Source organism: Haemaphysalis longicornis, unplaced genomic scaffold (genome assembly GCF_048455015.1).
Source record: "Haemaphysalis longicornis isolate Haplotype H1 unplaced genomic scaffold, Haemaphysalis longicornis Haplotype H1 scaffold_5, whole genome shotgun sequence".
Classification (NCBI taxonomy): domain Eukaryota; kingdom Metazoa; phylum Arthropoda; class Arachnida; order Ixodida; family Ixodidae; genus Haemaphysalis; species Haemaphysalis longicornis.
Window position 1 is genome coordinate 80,022,442 of NW_027526385.1, and position 25,444 is coordinate 80,047,885.

The 25,444-nt window shown below is 49.8% G+C and overlaps 1 protein-coding gene across 1 annotated transcript in view; it reads right to left on the bottom strand.

The window, feature by feature from the left end:
• LOC144138495 (pre-mRNA splicing regulator USH1G-like) overlaps positions 1-25,444 on the bottom strand; it is a 235,448-nt gene that overhangs the window by 33,734 nt on the left and 176,270 nt on the right. The window lies entirely within an intron of this gene.

A 25,444-nucleotide genomic window follows, 5' to 3' on the forward strand; every position in this document is an offset into this window, starting at 1 on the left:
ATGAAAACAGTTGCGCAGGATGTAGCGTGTTGGAAACAACTTACTCCAATGTATTAAAATGTGGTCTACCATTGATGCATCAGCGCATAAACCAATAAAAAAATAAAATATGGTGACAGTAATTGGCAATGCGAAAGTAGTCAAAGTAGCCTAACGAGAAGAGTGGTAAATAGGGTAAAAAATATAAATATGGACGGACACGACAGCGTTGAGCATGCCGCAAGAAGCGCTAATTAATTAAGGACGCCGCCGCGAACCGACGACGCTGAGCAGACGACGCTTCTCTTCGCCGCAAGTGAGAGAAAAAGCCGTCAAATTGCAAAATGTCTGCTTCGTGACGCACAAGGGAGAATCGATGACGTACATGCAGAAAGATGGCGGAGCCCAAAAACGCGCAGGAAGGGGTGGGAGCGCGACAGTAAAGTTTGCATTTAAAGCATGAGCTTTCCGCTGCACGTAAAAATGTTATATTCGGCACAGACGACGTTGACCACCCAACCTAACGATTGCGCTAGTTCATTTAGTGTCCTCAAAGGGCCTTTCAGGGCCCCTTTAAGCGAGAGAGAGAGAGAGAACTTTATTACGCAATAATGCGAGAGTGGTTCCTCAGTCCAGGAGCCCATGTGCTGTCCAGGCTGCCGTAGCCCTGGTCACAAGTAGGAGCTGGTCCTCATTTATTTTATTTAAGACATACTGCAGTCCGAAGACCAAGCAGGTCCTCAGGTCGACAGCTGGACAGCAGTATCTCCCACTGCTCAGGGGAAGGGGACGGGTTCAGGGGCGTAAGGTCCGAGTTTTTTGTGCAGTCGAATAATGTGTGTGTCAGAGTTCCTGGTTCGTGGCAGAATTTACACTTCTCAGAGTACTGTGTTGGAAAGAGTAAATGCATACGGATGGGGTGGGGAAAAGTACCTCCTTGAATTTGTCTGAGTGCGGTTTCTTGGCTTTTGTTCAAAGACGTGTGAGGACTAGGGAAGGTCTGTCCTGTGGTTCTGTAGTATTGCGTGATTTCTTGGTAGGTGAGGAGAGGTGCGGAAACAGCCCCGGTCTCAGCGGCTCGGTGAGTGAGGTCTCAAGCCTGTTGATGAGCAAAATCGTTGCCCGTCAGTGCAGAGTGAGCGGGAGTCCACACAATGTCCACTCGATGGGCAGGCGGATGTTCATTCAAAAGTCGGCATGTGGCAGGGGCCACCCATCCCGACAAGAGCCTGCGGCAGGCGGCTTGCGAGTCCGTCAATATAATCTCGGAGGTGGTTTGGGTAAGGGCGAGCGCAATAGCTAATTCTTCAGCGTCCAGGGAGGAAGTTGTCCGGATTGAAGCGGTGGTGATGAGGGCGTTCTTAGATGTTACCACTGCCACCATAGTTTGGTTATCTGGATAACTGCCCGCATCTGTGTAAATTACGTGGGATCGGCTGCTGTAAAGTTTTTCGAGAGCAGCGGGGTTGGGCAGGTCATGTAAAGTGGAAGACAAGCAACGGGTGGACTATCTGTTTAGCGCTACCAAGGGATGCTAAGCGAAGCAGGGGACGACTAAGGATACGATGGAGTGACGAACGCGGAAAACACGACAGCAGTAACTGGAAACCTTTGAGGGGAGGCCTTCGCTCTGATGTGGGCACAACCAGGATGGTGTGTGAATGCATGCGGCTCTTTATCCTCTCTCTGCACCTCAGCCTCGAATTCCTGCGTCCCGTTCAGCACGCCGCCGCATTTGCAGCTTCCGCAACACCATCATCATCGTCAACCTGGTCAACCTGCAGGACGAAAGCTTCCCCTAAAGATCTCCAGCCACGTCTATGCTAGCCGAGTCCACCCTTATCCTCTGAATTTCCGCAGTTCATCCCTCCATCGAGTCCTTGACGAACCCCTGTTGCGTATGCGGTATATTGGCAGTCACTCCGTTAAACGCACGGTCCAACTGTCGTCCCTCGTGCGCATGATGTGTCACGCCCATGCCTCTAGCGGTATAGATTTTAGTTAAAATAATTTATTCGATCTAATGAAAAAATACTGAATGTTATTCTACACGGTATCCAAGTGAATTCTGATTCATTTAGTAAATTGTGTTTGTTGAAACGTACCGTTTCCTTTCTGTTCGTTTCCAGTTGTAGTTCTTGATTTAAATTACATGGAATTTCCCGAAATGCTGCACCAGCTCCCAAATGAACCAAATAGCCACCAAACAAAGTCATAGTATTTAAAGGAGCCATGAAGACAAAACACAAGTTGGGTTTATTAGAAAGACTGCTTAGTCCCGATAACAATGATACCAATATCATCGCAATCTTCGAACAAATAACGGAGATATTAAAAAAAAAACGTGTGAGGCAGTCGCGACCCCCTTGCCAATTTCCCGCAACTTTTCTATGACGTCACGGAACCTTGTTTGTGCGATTGGCGGCCGCCTAACTGACCTATCGCGACGACACATGACTGGACGTCTGTAATGGGGCCTCTAGTTCCATTTGACCGCATCACTTGTCTGCTAACGCGCAGTTAACGCACTGAAAATTATGTTTTAATGGGCATCCTCGATTTACCGGTCCTGGACGATCCGCGGACAGTCCGAGGACTGTGTTCCGACCGGAAGTCCCATAGGAATACATGGGAAAATCGAGAGCCGGATCGCGTCTCGGGCAGTCCGCGGACGATCCGGGACTGATAATCGAGGAGGGCCATTGTTGGCCCGTATGACGTCATTCTTGCTCATAACACGTCACTGTGGCGCAAAATTTGAAAGTTTTTAAATACTTCTTGCTTTTTTTCCCGTTAAAAAACACCTATTGTGGCTGTAATGGAGCTGAGTAAGATACTGAATCCTAGTTCTTTTCAAATTACACGAAGTTGTATTTGCTCTTCATGGCTCCTTTAAAAGTAAATTATTGTTATTTTTTTCAACAAAGAGAGGCGGCACAAAATCTCTCTACGTATGTATACAGCTAAGGGTGATGCTTCCAGGCAGACGAAAAGTGCAATGATAAAAGCAGCCTTCGATATCTCACTTAACATTTTTTTTATTATTTTGAACAGTTTATATTAAAGACATCAAGATGACTAACACCGTTCAACTTTAAAAAGTGCCCACGATCGAATACGTATGTCCAACTTTTGCACACGGCTGGGGCGTCCTAGCCACAGCATGTCACTTAGTTCTCAGATGATTTGGTGATATAATTTATTCACGTTAGTTATGAACAACCCGAACACGCACGCACACACACACACACACACACACGCACGCACGCACGCACGCACAAATACTTCAGCTGAAGCCACTGCAAATAAACCCTTTTAAAGACGATAGTCTTTCTTGGGCTACTTAAACCCAGAAATTTTGGTCTGTCTGTCTGTCTGTCTGTCTGTCTGTCTGTCTGTCTGTCTGTCTGTCTGTCTGTCTGTCTGTCTGTCTGTCTGTCTGTCTGTCTGTCTGTCTGTGACTCAATTCAGCCACCCGGCCAAAGTAAAATAGATTTTGCGCAATACTCACAGCGAAATGTAAACGTGTAAGCCCGGTTTATATGTTCACACTTGTCAACTTTGTTGAAAAGAGCAAGACATTACGCAAATGTAAGACAGGAAATTAGTACGCAAAGGATATTTACAGAGTTCCTTTATTAAAAAATTCAAGGATGCTTGGTTTTTCGATAGCAAAAGATATTCTACATCTACTGCAGAAAACCGCCGCCCGCTGCTGCCCGCGCCACCTCCTGGCGGCATATGAAAAATCACGCGGCAACAGCAACGAAAGGTTCCACTAGCTAGGTTCCATTCTGCTGGGAACGCACGTGGAGCACGGCCACGCGGTTCTATAAACCTTGAAAGTCGGCCGCCTCCATTCACGCGCGTCTCCGCCATACTGCAACGCTGGCATCGAGGAATCCCGGCTGTGGCAGTAGAACGCGGTAAATTCAAATCGCCTTGAGCAAACCTTTAGTGTGTTTACCTTGGGATGAGCGCGGCGGTAAAGGAACAGCATGAGAGGTGAGCGGGAAAGCAAAGGGGCGCATTTCCTTGGCAAATGTCTACAAAGACTATCGTCTTTTGATGACATTGGCAACGAAAGGGGCAGATACGCGGCCAATTTTTCTTCTATTTTGTGGTACTGCTTGTATGGTCATACATACATCGTTCAGAAGGGCGCCCTGGGCCTGCGATTTTTTCTATTATTCCAGGCACCACTGTCATCGCTGCGGGGCGCCCTCAAAGCCCTCGGTGGTTATTTTTGCGCCCACCAGCGCAGTTAACCGAGCCGGGCCGCCGTGTCCAGTCACAAGCAGCGCTACGCGTCGTACACATTCCGTCCCCTCTGAACCTCGCACGCGCCGCTATCCATTACAAAGACTTTTTGCCGCCCTCCTTCTTTTGTGTTTGCCTCTCGCGTCGCGCGCTCAGTTTGCTCGGACACGCAGCAAACAACGCGCAAGCGCGCGAAAACGACGATCAGTCGGCTGGCCGTCCGCCGACAGCCACCGCGGTCGTTTTGGAACAGGGTCAGCGGAGATCCCGTCCGTCTTGGGAAGGAGAGGCGAAAATACCGACGAACAGAGAAGAACAACAAGAAACCGATTGCGGCGAGCTCGGCCTGCTCACGTACGCTTGTAACGGCTCGTCGTAATCACTGTCAGCAGCCGTGGAGGCCGCCGGGTACCAGTGGGCTGCTCTTTCCTTGACCTCCGCGACGTCAGCGCGGGTCGTCGCCGTCCGCAGGGGAAGCCGTTGCAGACCTTCGCGCGAACGTACGAGCTCGCTGCGACTTGTATACGCGAAGTAATTAGGACACCGGCTCCAAGTTATCTTCAAAGCTCCTTGTTGTCGTCTTCAGTCGTTGCTGATCGAGACACCGCGTGGAAAAATTCGCGACCTTGTTCGGAGCTTAACGGGTAATCGTAGAAAGTCTTCGATTTGGCTGCACTCGCTGAACTCGTTCAGGCAGTGCAGCACCCGCCTCATCAATTTCCGAGTGCAGTGCGCGTCTGCACTTTTTCTCTTCGATTGGCCGACGGTGCGGAGAGTGCAGGATGAGTTCACGGCTCCCCCTGCACTTTCCACAGAGGAGGTGCAGAAGCAGACGAAAAAGTGCAGAGCCGGGTTCTGCAGTGGCAGCGCCTGCGCTGTACTATCGTGAACTTGTTTAAGGAGTGCAGGTCAAACCAAGGGTACTTATTGTTACGGTCATCTTGGGGTAAAATATCAATTCTCCTGAAGAAATGCCGGTCATTCCTTTTTTTTTACTTACACTGGGGTTACACTAGGGCTACACCAGTGAATCCGGTGTAGCGATATGTCGACCCCACCATTCCGCGCCGAAACTCAGTGTTACCAGTGTAGGACAAACAATCTGCCCGTGGTGTAAAAACTTCATCATCCCTTCCTAAAGAAAGTTGAGAGAAGCACGAAAGCTTTCTGACATCAAAACCGTCAAAAGTGTGCGTCAAAACCTCCGCTAAAAGTGCGTCCAACCTTCGCTGAAAATGCGTCCAATCTATCGTCAACCCTTCAAACACCGAAATCGCAAACGAAGAACGGAGCCATGCGAAGATTTTTCGCGCACTAAGCAAACGCATCTACGAACGATCTAAATGCACACCTACACGTGGGTTGTGAGATAGAGGTATACTATTGTACTCCTCTTTCATGATCGATGCGTGTATTGTCTTATCTGGAGCCGTTCCTTTTTCGCGATATTAAATTAACCGTTTTGACAGAATGGACGCCCGGTTTCACGCACAATGCGCCGTGTGTCCAGACATCTTATCAGAGCCTTTCTGTCGACCAACCAATCAATGTTCTGTTCTTTCTTTTTTTTTTTTTTTTTTTTTTGACAGAACGCCGTCGGTCCCACTAAGAAAGCTTTCGCTTTAAAAACGACAGAGCCGTGAAAAGGTCAGCGGGGCCGCGATCCGAGGCTTGCACGTCAACGCACTGGCCACAATTATTCCAGGTCTAAAGTTTGCCCCCACTGAGGCCGTTTCCAAGTGGTGACGGCGGTGCAAATATATAACATCGCCTAGATAAAGACGTAAATAACGCCTCTGCGTGGTGAGCGGGGCAGCTTTCGCGTTAGATACGAGGAGCGCGAGGAGTAATTAAGGCAAAACTAGCTCGTTCCTCCATCTCACCCTTCGCGCGTTCGAACGTCAAGAACTGCCATGGAGACCGATGCGCTTACCCTTGAAGACAGACAGACAGACAGACAGACAGACAGACAGACAGACAGACAGACAGACAGACAGACAGAAGGATGGACGGACGGACAGACAGACAGAAGGACGGACGGTCAGACGGAAGGGCAGGCAGGCAGGCAGGCAGGCAGGCAGGCAGACTGACAGACGGACGGACGGACAGACAGACAGACACACGGACGGACAGACAGACAGACAGACGATCAAAGCAGGGAAGGGAGGGGCACAAAAAAAAGGGCCGATAAAGCAACTTGCCGCCAGCCCCCCTGCAGTGGCGGTTGGTCGACAATGCGTTTTCGCTCTTCGCACCGTACAATTGGTGTACGCGGGCTACCGCATGACCAGATGCCCGGCGAGAGATGCTAGCTGTGCTGTGGGGGAGGGAGCTGGGCCTTCCTAAACAGCGGGGCCGGCACGGTTTCGATATCACCAGCTGTGCCCGGCCGTGAGGCATGGCCAGCCAGCCTCCTCCCGTGGGCGACGAGAAGGGAGAGAAACAGCGAGAGCGAGACGGCACGCATGTGTATATGTACACGGCTGTTGCGGTCTCGTCGAGGGGCCAGGTCAGGGGTCGTTGCGAGAGCTGCCCTTTCCCCCTGTACTCGCCCCGTCCACTTTTCGGAATGGACGCTGCGTGTCGCCGGTGACCCCGTTCAGGCGCCGGAGATGAGACGCGGCACGAACACACGCCAGCGTGCAAGGGGAACGGGGCTGCTCGGAGTGCATTGTATACGGCGCGGCTTTACGGGACAATTAAGCACTGCTCAAGAAGAATGCCGACGGTCGCCCGCAGCGCAAGTACGCACACGCACGCACGCGCGTACGCACGCATACTAGTGGTGACAAGTAGTCCCGTCTGCGCATCACACGTTACAACTGCTGCAGGTGTCACTGCGGCGTCTAAAATGCTACCGCATTTTTGCGATTCTAAGCACCCCCAGATTCTAAGCACCCTCCCCTACTTTCGAGAAAGTAATTTAGCTTTTTCGAATCTAAGCACCCCCCTTTCTCACTTTGGGCATCGCAATGGTGGAAAAAAGGGGGTGCTTAGAATCGAGTAAATACGGTAAGTCGAATTCATTAGTGCATCGCCGGTGCATGTTTTCGTCCCTGACTTTGTTTCCTACCTCAATCGTTCCTGAATTCCTTAGGGTCTCCGTTTTCATATGAACCTACGTTCAATAAAAAAAATGCTTCAGTTGAGTGGTTCAGCGCTCCTCCGGATTTGTAACCTCGGTTACAAATCCGGAGAAGCACAGAGTGGGTGTGCGTGTGTGTGCGTGCGTGTGCGTGCGTGCGTGCGGGTGTATAAATACTACGCCACAGTCGATGAAAATATACGCGACACAGCCGACTTCCCCATAAAAGTTTTTTAGGCGAAGCTCCTCTTGCTCTGGCCCTTTCCCGTCCCTCGTTGCTGCTGTACACGGCTCGGCACATTGATGATGATTGTGGCAGGATCCCCCTAGGGATTGGTCAACCAAAGATTGGCCGAAGAGGTCAAAACGTTCAACGCGTTCGTTGCTACCCAAAAAGGAGGAGAGGAAGAAGAGGTTGTCGTTCGTCGCCTGCGAGCTCAAGGCACGTACCGGGGGTACGCGACACAAGACGCTCTGCAGAAGGCGACGGCCAAGGTGGCTAAAATGTCACACACCGAATTCGCCAACTTACCCATGGAGATTGTCATCGTCCAAAGCAACCCCTACATAACCACCACAAACATCGATGTCGTCGACTGGCTTGTCAACGGAACGGTGGAAAGCTTGACGTGTCGAGTCTTTATATGATGTGCGGGCGAATGTTTCACGGCTGTACGGATAAGCATTTTTGCTTCGCCCCTCTCATCATCATTCACTTCGTGGAGATGGCGGAATTTTTTTTTTCAGTCTTCGTCTGTATTCCAACAAACATTTTTGTAGTGTTTATGGAACGTTTTCATCGAACGTGTCTGGGAAAAGGAAGCCTGTTCGAGGTAGCGCTGCGAGGCGTAGTACACAACATCGTTTCAGTTCAGACAGCTGCGCGTCTGGAGCGCATTGTGAACAGTGAACGGCGTGGCTCATAGTATGCAAATTTTATTCATAAATTCTCAGTGGCAGCAAGTGTGTCGGCGCCATTGAAAACGGGCGAAGATGGTTCAGAGAGCAATCGTTGATCCGCACTTTGCGCACCGAAGGAAAGGCGATCATCGTAGTAGCAACGACAAAGAAAGAAAATAACATTTGTTAATGGCGTATGCGTTCCATGACCTATCACGACGACTGGTGGCAGCGGTGTGATTGAAATCACACCTGGTGGCAGCGGAGGGATCAAACCACGCAACGCACAACTGGTACCAGCGGTGGTATGAAATCGCAACAACTTTAATAGTATGCGTTTTATGACCTACCGTTTCATGAATGTAGATTTGAATAACACGATGACTAACAGCGTACGTTATTTATGGTAGTCCCGCTCCCGGAAAACGGCGGATTTTTTCTCGACTTATATTTTCGCTTATTTATCAATGAATCAAAGAAACGTGACAAGCACACGTCATTCGGCCCTATTAAATATTTCGAAAAAAGCCGAATAGCACTGGCAATGACGACTGCAACATTGATATGTATCTTTACCGAGTCCCTCGTCCCGTATCTCTCTGTTCTGCTACATGCATTACGAGGCACTGGCTCCAGCAGTTCGGATATGCCAATTGCTAACCCCGACCTCCGACCACGTTCTACGTGGCGGCCGCTGGGAAAGAAGACGTTCTACGTCTCCCGCGGTAGTCGAGGGGCGGCGCTAGTTGACCGGCCTCAGAGCTCTTGTAAATATAAACCCCCGCTTTAAAGGGACCCTGCAACACTCTTTGAACAGTGCAAGTAAACCTGTGCAACGTTTAGATTACACTGCCAGGAATACCTGAGCCAAATATTACACGTGCACGTGAAGCGGTGAGCGCGCAAATCGATGTGAAAGACGCGGAAAAACAAACCGCTCTCTCTTCAGTTGTCCTCATTATGCATGGCCCGAGGGACGTCACATAGGCCACGGCTGCCCGATCGGCTGTCACTGGTCAACTTCGCGGGTAGATTCTCCCATTTCCGTCGTCGTCATCGCTGTGTACGAACCTCTTCTATGCCTGAACCTGTAGGCACAGTTTTGCCGTTTCTTTTGTGTTTTGAGTGCGCGCGGAGTTTTAGTGATGAGCTCAATACTTCCCTTTCAACGGGACCACTCGACTACAAACGTTTATTGCTTCAAAAACGCCCTACCAGCCCGAGCGCGCACTTGCGAGCAGGCACCCATGCCTGCTTTTTTGTGGCACCAGACCGGAAATAGGCCCCTCCGCGTTGCGGAGAAAAGGAGAAAACTACCCGGCATGGGATATATCGAAGGCCGCCGAAGAGAACGCCGCGAGCCACCCCCCTCTCCGGGAGAGAGCGCGCAGCTTTCGTCGCGTTGCCCGCGGTCGAGTTGAGAGGGAACGATTATGCGCGATTTCTCATCGCGCGTAGTTTCGTTGATTGTGAACGGATTTTCATAATTCTTGCGGGAGGAGATTTCTGGGACAATAGACTTTATCCCAAAGTACATTACTAGTAGTCGATGGCAAGTGTTGCAGGGTCCCTTTAAAGTCGAGAGAGAAGCCGCTGTGGGGATAGCGTAATGGTGAACGCACCGCACCGGTTATGCGGAGATGTGGGTTCGAGTCCCGCTCCCGGAAAACGGCGGATTTTTTTCTCGACTTATATTTTCGCTTATTTATCAATGAATCAAAGAAACGTGACAAGCACACGTCATTCGGCCCTATTAAATATTTCGAAAAAAGCCGAATAGCACTGGCAATGACGACTGCAACATTGATATGTATCTTTACCGAGTCCCTCGTCCCGTATCTCTCTGTTCTGCTACATGCATTACGAGGCACTGGCTCCAGCAGTTCGGATATGCCAATTGCTAACCCCGACCTCCGACCACGTTCTACGTGGCGGCCGCTGGGAAAGAAGACGTTCTACGTCTCCCGCGGTAGTCGAGGGGCGGCGCTAGTTGACCGGCCTCAGAGCTCTTGTAAATATAAACCCCCGCTTTAAAGTCGAGAGAGAAGCCGCTGTGGGGATAGCGTAATGGTGAACGCACCGCACCGGTTATGCGGAGATGTGGGTTCGAGTCCCGCTCCCGGAAAACGGCGGATTTTTTCTCGACTTATATTTTCGCTTATTTATCAATGAATCAAAGAAACGTGACAAGCACACGTCATTCGGCCCTATTAAATATTTCGAAAAAAGCCGAATAGCACTGGCAATGACGACTGCAACATTGATATGTATCTTTACCGAGTCCCTCGTCCCGTATCTCTCTGTTCTGCTACATGCATTACGAGGCACTGGCTCCAGCAGTTCGGATATGCCAATTGCTAACCCCGACCTCCGACCACGTTCTACGTGGCGGCCGCTGGGAAAGAAGACGTTCTACGTCTCCCGCGGTAGTCGAGGGGCGGCGCTAGTTGACCGGCCTCAGAGCTCTTGTAAATATAAACCCCCGCTTTAAAGTCGAGAGAGAAGCCGCTGTGGGGATAGCGTAATGGTGAACGCACCGCACCGGTTATGCGGAGATGTGGGTTCGAGTCCCGCTCCCGGAAAACGGCGGATTTTTTCTCGACTTATATTTTCGCTTATTTATCAATGAATCAAAGAAACGTGACAAGCACACGTCATTCGGCCCTATTAAATATTTCGAAAAAAGCCGAATAGCACTGGCAATGACGACTGCAACATTGATATATATATATATATATATATATATATATATATATATATATATATATATATATATATATATATATATATACATATATATATATATATATATATATATATATATATATATATATATATATATATATATATATATATATATATATATATATATATATAGAGAGAGAGAGAGAGAGAGAGAGAGAGAGAGAGAGAGACGGAGAAAAGGAAAATAAATGGAAGAAATACAGAACGGCAGATAAATACATCACGAGCAAAGAAAGAAAGGAGGGCAGAAGAAAGGAAAGGAGTAAATAAACAAACAAATAAATGTCATATTCAGTTCACAATTCTGCACAACAAGCTGCCAACTAACTTGTGCCGAACATTTCGCTTCGCGAAGCGCCGTCACAGCTCCATCACATAAACCGCTCTAAACGCGTAGCGTGCCCGGAGGGCAGAGGTCCACGTTAATTTCTCTGCGGACAACAGCGGAACTGAAACTGAAACCAGTAATCTGACCCTTCCAATTCGTACGAAGCCTGGCTCTGGAGACGCTTGCGTTCGATATAATGACCCGCCTTCTGTTGTTCTTCCGTCCACCTACCCTTCCCAACAACTCTTCAAGCGGCCGAGTAGCGCAGATGTCGTTAAAGACGATTCGATCATCATCATACCGATCAAAACGGGACCCCGAACTGCTTGCTCCCACCCTCTCCCACCGAGCACGAGTTACAACGCCTCCAAGGTAAAAAGCAAGGCATCTGCATCGCGTCGTTATAGTTGGATAAACTTAATTTCGTTAGCCTCCGCCGACTGGTCGATGTAAATAATAAACCTTCATTATAGAAGACTTCATGAGAGGAATTTTGCTTCGTTATAAGAGATACTTCGTTGAAAGCGGGCATGATTTTCTCTATACACCGCAATGTGGACAATAAAACACTTCGAATTAGGCGAGATTTCGAAAAGTTTACAGTGTGTGTGTGTGTGTGTGTGTGTGTGTGTGTGTGCGCGCGTGCGTGTGCGTGTGTGTGTGCGCGTGCGTGCGTGCGTGCGTGCGTGTGTGTGTGTGGTGTGTCTACGTCTGTGTAGCAAAGCCGGACAATCAAACGTTCCTCTCTCTCTCTCTCTCTCTCTCTCTCTCTCTCTCTCTCTCTCTCTCTCTCTCTCTCTCTCTCTCTCTCTCTCACGCACACACACGCATGCACGCACGCACGCACGCACACACGCACGCATCACTACGGTGAAATGAAGCTCGCCAATGACGTCACGAGCAAAGAGACCGGGACGAAGGTGGCTGATAACGCGGAGGCCTTCCTCGCACCTCGAAGGCGTTGCCACGACGCGATTCCGGCCTCGTCCGAGAGGCAAAATTGGGCCCTGCGGAGCATCACGCGCTCACAAACGGTGCGCCCACGACGACATACCGCGAGGCGCCCACGTGATCGCAATTACGAGACGATCGGCACTCCTCGTAACGCGCGGAGGAAGCGCGAATGTGGAACACGCCCGACCAGCCGAAGACGTGACCGCACTCGCGGATGATACCAGCGGCAGTGACCAGACGGCCCGCCGGAGCAACACTTCTCGCGACCGTGTGAACGAACCACGGATGACACCGCGCGAGCGGCCCGGGTCATCGTTTAACGGGTGCCGTTGGTTGCACCCGGACGTATCGGCTGGCAGTGGAGGGAACGCGGGGCTCGTGAAATGACGCGTGAAATTCGAATTGAGAGCTTCGCGCGCGCGGAACGGGAACAACTGGCCTACGGGGTGCCCCGTTGGGAAGGTCGGCTAACTGCGAGCACCTCGGCGAAACCTAACCCTGCGCCCACCGGAGTCTCGTAGCTTTGAAACCGTATAACTAAAATGCAGTGTCTAAGTGCCGTCCCACGAATATCCGAATAATCGAATATTCGAATATTTTAGGCTTATGCTGGCGCGAAACAGGACGCCTGCCATGGCGAGGCAGTTAGCACCGTGGCACGAAGCACGGTGGTTTGACTCCGGCTCTCGTCACTTGTTCTTTTGTAGTTCCAGTTTAAATCATAATTTTAATGACTTAGGCTAGTTTCCGGTGTTTTAATTCCATTCGTTAGGTTAGGTTACGTTAGGTTAGGGAGAGCGAAGTAGTGTCAGACGCGGCGTTTTCTGGCAGAGCTCCGCGGACGTCACTTAAGTGGCGCGCTTATAGTGCCGTCTCACGGCATTTTGGACGCAACGTACCTAAAAAGTGGAATTTGGCCGTGGTCGAGAGGCCGGGAGAATTTTGTACCTTTTAACTGCCTTAGAGGGAGCGGAGACGGGATTCTGCGAAGTATACGTGCGGACGAATCTTGGATTTTAAGCGGGCATACCGATGTGTGCCTGCCACGAAACATCGTCTATAATAAAAAAAAAAAAAAGACATCGTAGAGGTTGGGACTAGGAATAGATATCTCTACCGCAAGTTTGAGAGCAGAAAGCAGCGGCTGAAATGCAGTATGAAACAAATTCCCTATCAGTTCAGCAATAAAGAGTTTTGGTACAGCGTTTTAGCTGTGGCGTTAGCGTTTGCGCGCCGCGATCGCAAACGGATAGCGCCTCTTTACGCGGCGGTTAGCGTGTCCGCTAACGCTATGGGCGCGCTAAAGTGGTGCTTTCCGCTATACTAAAACTCTCTCAAAGCATTTGGCGAAAAAAGCGTCCCCAATTTGTTTGTTCTTCGAACCACACCACTCCTTATGTTTTTTTTTATTCTTTTCCTTAGTGTTATACTTCCCTGCTTTTTAAAACGACCTTCCAGCAGTACTCACACAAACAGCCCAAAATTCGGTAATGTATCTTCATGTCTCTTTTATTTGCAGACCAAAATAGTTCCGACCATTTCGTGGGCAGATCAGGATTGCCCTCGCAATAGAAATCTTATGGGAAAAAAAAGAGAACGGAGCTGCTCTAAAGCATTGTGGGCAGTCCGCAATGACAAATCGAAGATGCCTTTTGCTCCCATACCTGTGACCGTGCTGCTCGCTCTTCAGAGTTGACGCTATCGTCATTTGCCCACCTCGAACACAAACACTCAAAACATATAAACGTACCCAGGACCCAATCTGCACTTACAAATGTGTTTCGGAAGTCCGTTGTGAAAGAGTAGCGAATGTTGTCCCCGTGAGATACGGTAAAAGGAATATGCCGACGCCGAGCTTCCAGTCAACAGCCGCAATTGCAACCGTTCTACGCTGATGATGATGATGATGATTTCTATTGGTTTCCCCTTTGTATCGGGGTGATGACATGTCATCTTACCAAAAAGGACTAATATACATATCCTTCCGGGTGTCTAACTTTACCGCACAGCTTTGGTGTTATGAAACAGAACCAACTTAAATTCGCCCTTCTCTTGGCACGAAGAACGTAAAAGCCATGCGGCAAAGCCTACCCTTATAGCGAAGCGCGTGAGGGAAGGGTTCCAAGCATTTTTGTTCTGCGTCAACAGAAACACCGCGTCCTTTCTTTGTCCGCGCTGCAATCAGGTGCTAGGCCAGTTTCATCCAGTTCACCCAAGGTGGCGGTAGTCGTCCACGCTCGACATCAAGTTAATATTACTCCGCTCGAGCACGACCCCGAGGATCCACGTGTCTTTGAAGCGCGAGGCGTTCCGTAGCGCGAGCCGTTTCGTCTGTGTCCGTGAGTGTGTTTCTTCGTGCGCATGCTTGCTTGGTTCTAGGCAGCTGTTGTCAAACACTGCGATTGTGCTCTCTATAGTGCTTTACGGGCACGGGCGTTTCATGAATTTCCCTAGCGTTCATCCATCGTCGTCGTTCGACGGAGGGGCGCATTTTTCGTCTAATTTTACACGCCCACGCACCCGTCTCCAAATACACACTGCTTCGACCGTGCCGGCACGGCACAATCGGATAGACGTCGGCTTCATAACGCGAGGGACCCGGGTTCGATTCCGACCAGGGGAAGCGTTTTCTTTTTTCTTCACTTCACCCACGACCATCATCGTCGTCAGCGAATGTTGGCTTTCCCGCAGTACGTTTTGGGTGGACTACAGACGACATAGGTGAGTGGCTAAAGGCTTCGCTTTAAAGGGCGTCCGCGGGGGGGCAGAAACGATAACTGCGCCGGTCCAGCACGCGACAACGGCGCCGTACCGTTGGCGTTGTCGCAGCTAATTTCACAGCAGCATACGGACAGAGCTCTACCGTAAAGGTCGGAAACGTTTCACGACTTCCTTTACTTCGGGGCCAGGAAAAAAATACATACAGAGAAACAAAGAAGCCCCAGCCCGTGCCTAATACTGCCTAACGGGTAAATGTGACACTGTCATCACACATATATTGCAACTCCGTTAACAGGAAAAAAAATCTATCAATGGTCCGAGTTCCTACTTTTGTCCCAAAATTGTGCGTCATGTCCGCTTCGCTGGCATCACACTTTCACAGAGTGGAATGATGGCTCATGATTTTTTCACCATCGCCAAGGATTGGCAAGACGGAAAGGAGGGGTCATGGTAGGTTTCCTACACGCTCTCGCCGACCCGACCACCTGCGGTCAGAAAGTCTACAATGCGCCGGAAAAGAACAAGGTCACGTGTTCCAACAAAGCATCTACGTGATCTACCGGAGGAAGATAATAGCGCGAGGAATAAGGCCTTCTTTGGCCAGGAGGGCTCTCAGTCAAGCGGGAGAAAGTTTGTGGACTGTGACATCTTGCGGTCGGTTGGTGTCCTAGAAGTGAGCCTGGTGGGCTTCTTAAAAAGGCGGAATAAGTTGTGAGAGTTCAAGACGGTTTAAAGAGAGCAGACTCGCGGCTCTATACTGCTTGCGCGAAACCATTTTCAACGGAATAGCGCGCAGTGAGAGACAGCGGCAAGGGGGTGTCCAGTGTATAAGATCGATATGCGAGAACGCGGCATTGCATGGAGGGACGAGTGAAGGTTCCGTAGCCGGTGAATTTTGTACAGTTCCTTTTGAAATGCTGAAGATCGGCGGGTGTCGAGGAAGAGCAGTAGGAACATTGTAATATCCCGTCAACCAATCCAATCGAACCTAAACATGCGAACCTAAACGGAACGACACACCCCATCACTGCCCCCTCGGACATAACGGTTGAAAAAGCAGCACGAAGCAGGGTTCGAGACGGGCAGGTGAGATCAGGACGGAGGCAGAGAGAGAGAGAGTGAACAGAGAGAGCAAACCGCGCGTCGTGCGACGGGCTGCTCATCTGCATCGAATGGTTCCCATGGCGCGCGTGTGTCTTGCGAGGTCAGGCGAACCACGCCGTGTCGGGGGCAACGCGTGTGTCGATGCGGCAATGTTGACCCGCAGAAAAAAGAACGAAGCACCGGCCGACCTCCCCCCCTACGAGCCGCCTATAGCTCAAGGCGAAAACGTGAGCGGCCTATCGGAAGCACGCAAGCCATTCGCTTCGCGCGAACCACTTAACACCGCCGAAGACACGACACTTGGAGGTATACGAGGGTTGCCTGACAACTGTGGTAAAAGTACTAGTTAAACACTTCTTTTTTGAAAATTTCCGTTAACTTAATTCTTAAGACATCCGCCGCTGAGGGATAAGCATTCGTTTCACAGAGCTTTTCATTTTTCGGGCCGAAGCCCTTTAGGGGCTGGGGCTGTTTGCGTCTCCTGTCGTCGTCGTCTCACGTAGTCACGGTACTAAAACACCAGGAAACTCGTTTACGCCTCGCGCTAGAGAGCTTCGTGCTTCAAATACACAAAACGTCTACAGCAAATCTGTGTAATTCTACCCCCCAACGGTTTCATCTCCGTAGGCAAAAACGCCAAGGCGTCAAGATCACACTTGTACACTGCACGCTTCGCCCCTCACCGGGTTTCACGTTAGTGGCGATGGCCCGGGATTTTTTCAACCCCGCCGCGGAAGTAGCGATTTTCAAGCACAGCTGATGGTGCTGATAGCATCTTCATTTGAGGAAAATATTTTCCCGCCGAAGCCAGCTTTTGAACTTTGGGAACAAAGATATAGGGAGGGCCAAATCCGGTGAATATTGTTAATGGTGAACCAGCTCAAGGCCAAACTTCTGCACTTCAAAGCGTCATTGTGGCGGTATATTTTAGCGCGAGGGCGTCCCCTGGCTGACTTCACACCACATGTTGTAATGCCACCCCATAAAATTCTACCAAACTTATCAAACGGCCCCAGAACACAACACTCAACTGAATACGCGAATACTGCGACAATCTCAGCGCGCGCCACAAAGCGCATCTAACAACAGAGCTAGAACACGAGCTAGTTGATTATGCATATATTTGGAAACACAAATGTGTCGTATCGGGGACGAAAATGACATGTGACGAATAGAAAGAGCACCTCAATAACGACGACGCACAAATAGTCCCAATTTTACCTTGTCCAGCCACCATGGATGTACCAGATAAAATGGGGTGACACCATATCAGGGATACCTAGGGTTTTATTAAGGTATGTTATACACGGATCCCAGGGCCGGCATAATTTCACGAGACTTATTATATTGCCCCCAAATATGTCTTTCCAGCAGGGCACCTGTGTAAGGCTGTGAAGCCGACTTTAAACGGTTCGGTGAATAGCGCTTTATGGGATGGCTGTGAATAAACACGTCTAGGGCCCTCGTTAGTTCGCTATCAGACTGTGGCTCCTACATAAATGTCTTCCCAGCGTTACACGTGTGTAATAGTAGAGCCAACTTTCAAGGGGCTCAAGTAGGCCTTCATTTGGGAGTTACTGCATTTTTTAAAGTCTTACAGTAACTTCTAACAGCGCCAAATACTGAACGTAAGATATCGCCCTGTGCTTTGTTTCCCCTTCCCCCCACTATCCCTATGTACTCTTTCCTCCCTACGCCCCCTCCCCTACACCAGCAGGCGTTCCCGTGTCCGCCCCTAGGTGAGACAATTTACGCCTGCTGGTGGATCTTCCCATTCCAATGAACAATGAATACACACATACATACTTTGTTTCGTTTTGCATTCCCTTTCTGCGTCCGCGCTATTGAGAAGCGAGTGCCGTCGATAGCGGGGACAACGAGGAAGTGCTTCAGCAGCCGAGCCCTCCAATTCCACGACGGTCAGCGGAGCACGAAGGTCCCGCCCCGCGGACGTCGTCGCGCAACCGGGAATCAAAAGGCGTCTCGTTATGCATGTAACCCGCGGAGGCGCAATCTCGACACGGATGAACGCGTCTGCGCAAGAGAACGCGGAAAACAATGGGGCAGGACTCGGCGGCGACTTTCGCTTTGCCCGTCGCTGCTGCAAGCGAAGCGGACGTGACCGCTGGCGGAGGTACGGCGATCGGAGAGCTGCGATCAACGGAAGCTGGTATTAGCAAACCGCCGCAAGCTTGCAAACAGGCGCAGCGGTGCAACAGAGGAACCTACCACTGAAAGAGCAACTGCCACCTAAAAAAATGGGGGCGGGGAGGGTACTCTCACTAGCTGCAACGTGATTGTCCGGCGGAGCTGGTAATGCGATTCTGTGAGGCAGCGTCTTGACCCCCCCGGCATCGTCTGCAGAGGCGCAGAAATTAGTACTACCAAGACAACAGTCCATCCTCCCCCTCCTCTATTACACACCATCTTCATTCTAAGCAAATTGGTACCGCCCGTGACTCAAGACCCCTGTAGCGCGAGACCGTTAAAAAAAAAAAATCTTTTGAATGAGAGAGAAAGAGAGAACACCCTTCGATAAACCGAGAAGGAGGAGAAGGAGGAGGAGGAAACTTTATTTAGGCTAGCCTCTGGTGCTGATATCTGGGCACCCGCCTGGTGGGGGGTTTCCTCTAGTCCGGGATACCCTGGCCTGCGCTGACCACCCGGGCCCTCTCCACCAGGCTACGCAGGGAGGAGAGGATCGGAGCTGGTCAGCTTTGCCACCCACTGCTCGTATGTAGGTTGGGGATTGGGAGTAAGGGACAGGGTCTGTTGACACCCCCATATTAGATGGTTTTGGGGGCCAGGGGGGGGGGGGGGGGGCAGTATTTGCAAGATGCGGGGTAGAGGGTGGGGTACATTGCATGGAGTAGGGTATTGTGGGGGTAAGAGTTCGTTTGCAGTCGACAGGATAACACATAGAGATAAAACCAACTAGCCCTGTTGACAACACTCCAACAAAACATCCTTATTTGCCCTTCTATAAAGGCTTTTGAGTAAGCATTTCTTGGCAAGGACTCCAGCGAAAAAGCCTTTAGCGCCTTTAGGGACGCCTTTAGGGACGCCTTTAGCGTAACGCCTGAAAATGAACGCATAATTGGTCATGTTAACAAATGCAATCGTTATAATAGTAAAAATGTAGATGACAGGTGCCATGAGAACCCACAAAGAGTTGAAAAAAAAGAAAGAAAAACTCGTGACACGATGAACTCGCAATGCATTTGTGCAGGGTAGTGAGGCCGACCCTAAGGGGCTCTGTATACCGCGCTTTGGGGGTACATGGGGACTTTATACTTTGAAGGGCCGGCTCACGTACATTGCCCCAGAAAGATGCTTTCCCAGCAATGCAGTTACGCATAGCAGTGAAGCCAATTTTAGAGGAGCTCGGCGTATAGCAGAGCGGCTGGAAGGGGTGCTTCTGCATCCGTAGGCAATTCCCATAATTTTTCTGCCAACTTTTCGGGTGATGTCCCCGAACCTCCTCGCGACCGTTAATTTCCCAGACTCCAACGACTATATTCTCGCAGAGCGAACAAGCCGACCGGCCCTCTCATCAGCAGATGGTTGCTCTTCGTGTCGAGCTTGAAGTCACTGCCTCCCAGATCGGCGCCGCTGCGTCTCCACTGACACACCCGACCGAGAAGACATCGCGCCGACTTCGCACGGCGGCTCTACTGTGTAGACAAGTGCAGTGAGGGGGACGACGCAACAACAAGAGGAAGATACCCCCGGCGCGTTACAACACGACAGGTATATTACACCCTCAGTCCTTCGTCGGGGCGTCTCCGCAGACACGTTCGACAGCAGCTGCATACATATATACAAATTGTATCTATACTGCGAGCGGGAATGCCGCATCGTATGTGGGTGTGGGCGTTCGACGGCGTGCTGCTTGCAAGGGATGCGTGAGACGCAAGGGTCACGCCGGTCGGACGAGAGAGCAGGGTTCTCCAACCGTGACGTGTAAGCCGCAGAAGAAGCATGTGTCGCCACACCCTCGTTTTGAAGGGACTCCCACGAGGACTTCTAGAGGGCACGCCCCTTGAGAATCATCAAGCGTGGTTGACGAGCTAATTGTCTTCTCTCCTTCATTTTTGTTCATTGCGCTGTTGCCTCGCCTTTCTCTCGGGATCGCAGCGGTGTAAGATTGCCGTTTAATGCTACGGTGTGCAGGAAACATATTGGTTGCTTTTGTTGGGCGAAGTGCTCAAATGACTTGTCGCCGTCGAACAGTTTCGGTGCTTTCATCCAATCGTTTTAGCTTTTTTTCTTTTCATGAGACGGCCCTCTTCGCTAATGTTCACACTGCCATTTCCTGCTGCTTTAAACGATCTACACCAGCGGTGGTTCTCAAGCGTGAATGCGCCGGGTTAGGCGCACAGAGCCAACGCAGAACTGACACGTGTCTTATCTTCACGACATTCTCGCTTGCGACGAAAATCGCCCGCTGAAGAAGTTCAATGCACGCCTTTTAAAGTGTGTCCAGTTCTAATCACAGAACCTGATGTATGCCTAAATATAGCCCAAATCTGTCCGTACGCACATTCCGTACAGGTCCGTAAGAGTGTCACAACACTTCCATTAAAATGATCGGAATTTACGACGTGTGATCGACCCCAGTCCCCACAAAGAAAACAGCTGTAACTTTAGCTTTTTATGGTAACGTTGGGGTTGTGCGAAAAAAATTGGGCCCATCTCCCCGCGAGGGGGACTCGAGTAAATGCGTCGCATAGGGGGTGGGTGTATTGCGTTAACGTTTAGTGTTTGGGGAGTTGGTGGTAGTGAATGCGTTGTATCAGCAGCTTCTTGACGTAGTTTGAATGAGTCAAGGATATAAGGCGCGTTCGTAGCATCCCATTCTGTGTCGGCTTTGTGGCGCAGTGGGTAGAGCACCATGTACATTGCGTTCCGCCCGCAGGGTCGAGGGATCGAAACCAGGCGCCGGATAGTATTTTTTTTATATAGTGTAGGGGGAGTTGTGCGGACTACGACTACGGACGTCAACGCGGGTGACATCGTGAGTTACTGAAATGTCCTGCATTTAAAAAAAAAAGCTTAACAGCGCGTGCTATACAAAAAAGCCAGCAAAAATGTACATGTAATGCGGCAAAGCCAACGTTTTCACTCCAATGCCCTAAGCGCGCGAAGGTTTGACAGACAGCTTGGCGGGCTACCACAAATGCCTACACCGATCCCATACGGGTTGTGAATGCGGACGCATTCACATCCACTTGAATGTCTGACACGCCTTGTTTCGCCTCGCGTTGACCAAGGGATTCGTCCGGTTGCCGCATGAGACGCTTCGCCTCGCGATCCGTTTTGTGCCTTTTCGAATGGCTTTGATTTGTTTCCTACGCGCTGCGCTACCGCTCGTTTGTACTGCCACCTATTAGGAGAGTTGACGACGATCGTGTATTTCGCTGGCTGTTCGCGCGCCCCCCCTTTCGACTGCGTTCTTCAGCTCCCTTCATCTGCGGTGTATACAGGCGCGGACGACCACTTTGTGTTACTGCCGAGTTTAACGGGACTGACAACCGATTTTTTGTGGAGTGCATGTCGCTCAGCTCATATGAAAGCCCGCGTTTTATATACTGGGGTAACGGCAAGGAATTTCTAAATAAACAGGCGGAAATAATTTTAATTTTCCACTAAAATGTCTGAAGTCTGCAAGGTGGCGACACGTAGTGTCTAAACGTGACACTAATACCCCTGCTACACTGGGGTCTAAACGTCATTTGAACCAAATGTCATTTGGATCAAATGCCAAGTTGTGCTGCTACACTAGGTTTTTAAATGCCATTTGGCTCAAATGACATTTGAGCCAAATGAGCACCGAGAGAGACATTTAAGATTTCAAATGCCATTTCCAGCACTCTCGGACGCAGCGTCTTCGATCGGCAATAAAAAATATAATACTTCCGTCCGTAAAACAAACAAAATATTGTTGTTTGTGAAACTTTGTTCACTGTTTATTTACTTAAATACGAAATCAACGTATTTAATTTTCATACTCTCAAAACCAGTGGGCCAGTTGCAAAAAAACACAAACAAAAACAACGCAACACAGCCATATTTAGAGTCAAAACTGGTGTCTCTTCTAATTTGATATCATTTTACTGCCTCGGACTGCTCCTAAGTTTGATTGTTGTATTAGTGTACGAAAACGGAACGGGGCAACAACAGCGCCACTGCAGCACAGCGAACAGTTGTGAAAGCTTTCAAATGACATCGAAATTGTAGTGTAGCACGGCGGATTCTGAATGGCATTTGAAGTAACCCATTTGAGTCAAATGACATTTGGTTCAAATGACATTTGGACCCCAGTGTAGCAGGGGTATAAGTTACGTGTCCAAACAAATGCGTGTTTCAAAAGCCGCACGAAGGAGTAGGAAATACTGCACATTATTGTTGTTTCTAAACGGGGATAAAGATTTAAAAACCTCTTTTCATCTCACGCATATTTACATGTTTGGTGCCGCACGGCCCCCTGCCATGGTTCCCAGCATTCCTTCTGGCCGGCCACGAATGGGCTGGTAGAGTTAAAAAAATCCGATTACAAACGTTCTAGGCCGCTATCAGCAAAATCGTCTCGGTTTAAGGTGTTTTAAGTGATGCCCTTTCGTTTGGGATAGAACAAATACACTGGACAAAAATCGGTTGTCTGTCCCTTTAGTCTCGCACTATGGAACGCGTCGAAAAAAAAGAAGAAAAAATCCCGGGACACCTCCACTAACGTGAAACCTGGGGAGGGGCGAAGCATGCAGTGTATACGTGAATTCTTGGCACCTTGGCGTTTTTGCCCGCGAAGATGAAACCGTTGGGGGGTGTGGGTATGCAGTTTTGCTGTAAAAGTCTGTTTGAAGCACGAAGCGCTACAGCGCGAGGCGTAAACGAGTGTCCCGGTGTTTTTTAGTACGCGTTATGTTCTAGCGCGAGGCGTAAACGGCCTTCCCGGTGTTTTAGTACCGTGACTACATGACATGACGATTACGACGACGACAGGAGACGCCAGCAGCCCCGGCCCCTAAGGTGCTTCGGCCCTAAAAGCTGTTTCGCGGGTTCCGACGCCGACGCAGGCTTTCTAGCTCAATAGGCCACTCAGTGCTTTGGCATCATTAGGATCTGCAGAAACGGCCTTGTTTGTACTAATCGAACATCAGCCGTACGGACTGAGGACCGTACGTACCAGTGGACGTACGATCGACGACCGCACCCCGCCGAGGACCCCACGCGGACACCGAGAAGAAGGCACGACACGAAACGGGGGCAAGCGATAGGCCGCGCTTCGGCACACAAAGGTCGGCCTTCGTCTGAACGGACTCGTGCACGCCAGACGATCGCTAACGCGAGAAAAAACAATCAGACCGCCTTCTCCCGTCGACAGGCGCCCGTGCATATATATATACCTACGCGCTGTGGGAACGCCGGCGCTCTCAATCATTCCTCGCGATGACAGGCGACGTCTCGGTAGAACTAAAAGGGGAAGGAGCTCCTCGGCGGGGGGAAAGTCGCCGAGACGCAGGTGTGAACGACACAGGTCGGATTTTCTCTTTCTTTATCCTCGGAGTCATCCACTTTGCTTTGCCTGTTCTGACCGCACTTTAGTTTCATGCCCCGATTTTTAATTAGTTTTTGTAGGGGGCAAAGCCCCTTAGGGGCTCGGGCTTTTGGCGTCTCATGACGTCGTCGTAAGCGTGGTCTCACGTAGTCACGGTACTAAAACACCGGGACACTCGTTTACGCCTCGCGCTGGAGCGCTTCGTGCTTCAAAGACACGAGACTTTTACAGCAAAGCTGTATACCTCTATTCCCAACGGTTTCATCTCCGTGGGCAAAAACGCCAAGGCGCCAAGAATACACTAACTGCATTCTTCGCCCCTCCTCAGGTTTCACGTTAGTGGAGAGGGCCCGGAATTTTTTTTTCCTACCAGCGCGTCGGCATTTTCCGTCGCTACTCACACACGACTCTTCCCCAGCACATGCGCAGGGAGGGAGTGCTACGGAGCAAAATTTACTGATCTACCAAAGCTATTCCTCATCAAGGTACTGGCATGTCCCTAGAGCTATTGCATACTCTATATTTTCTAGAAAAAAATAAAGGGCAATTGCTACGTGGGACGATATGTAGTTGTCGGAGAGCACTTTACGAAGGGGCTCTCTCTTATTCTTTGAGGCCTTATCAGACAGCCTTTATCGAGCGCCTCGCACCACCGGAAGCTCTGCTCGGATGTGACACGGGAGTAACTTGAGGCGTTTCGCAAAGCGGCTCGTTTACATTTACTGTTTCAAATCGGACAAGTCTTGACGCACAATGACACCTCATCTGTTTGCCACTGGCGAGTGCTTCTTCCCTTTGTATACTCGGACTTAAGTAAGCCCCATTTGCTCACTTGTGGTGCTTTTTTTTTCGAAATGAGTAAAATCCACCCGAACAGAATTTCAGAAACAAGCGAAAATTTTGCTAACGGGGCTAAAGGCAACGCTGACAAAGCTAACTCACCTAGCGGACATGAAGAACATATCATATAATAGCTTTGACGGCGTTGCATTTAGGCCCGGTCACAAATTTTACTTGTTTCTGAAATTCTGTTCACGTAAATTTGACTCATTTAGAAAAAAAAAGCTCCTCATTGGGTCTACATTAATCGCCATCGTGTCGCTCTTTCTCAGGTTGGCTTTCCCTCATTGCGCGCGTGCCCACTGTAAAGAATTCTTTGCAGGCATCATAGCGAACACACGAAGGACGCGCGAAGGCCAATCTTGTTTGCTCATTTCAGCGTACATTTTGCTGCACTGTTTTAATCAACGAATCAAAAACTTCGTATGATCAATGAAACACCTGGCTCTATCTCTCTTTCACTCTACATGCATACATCCATACATCATACTTAACATACTTACATAATACATACATGCATGCATACATGCATACACACATACATACATGCATACATACATACACACATACATACATGCATACATACATACATACACACATACATACATACATGCATACATACATACATACATACATACATACATACATACATACATACATACATACATACATAATACATACATGCATGCGTGCATACATACATACGTGTGTGTGTGTCTGTGGTTTGCCAGATCCCGAAAAGGGGGTGAAAGCTTGAACATGGTACCATCGGTCTTCACAGCGCGACACAGTCGAATGCTGACGGTGACGGGCAAGGACGGTTCACTCACTCACTCACTCGCTCACTCACTCACTCACTTAACGGTAATGGGCAACCAAGGAATTCAGAAACGGCGCCCCTCGCCCTGCACAGACGAATTCGACACTTTCCCCCCTCGTTGCGCATTTTTCGTCGCTGACTTGAAACTGC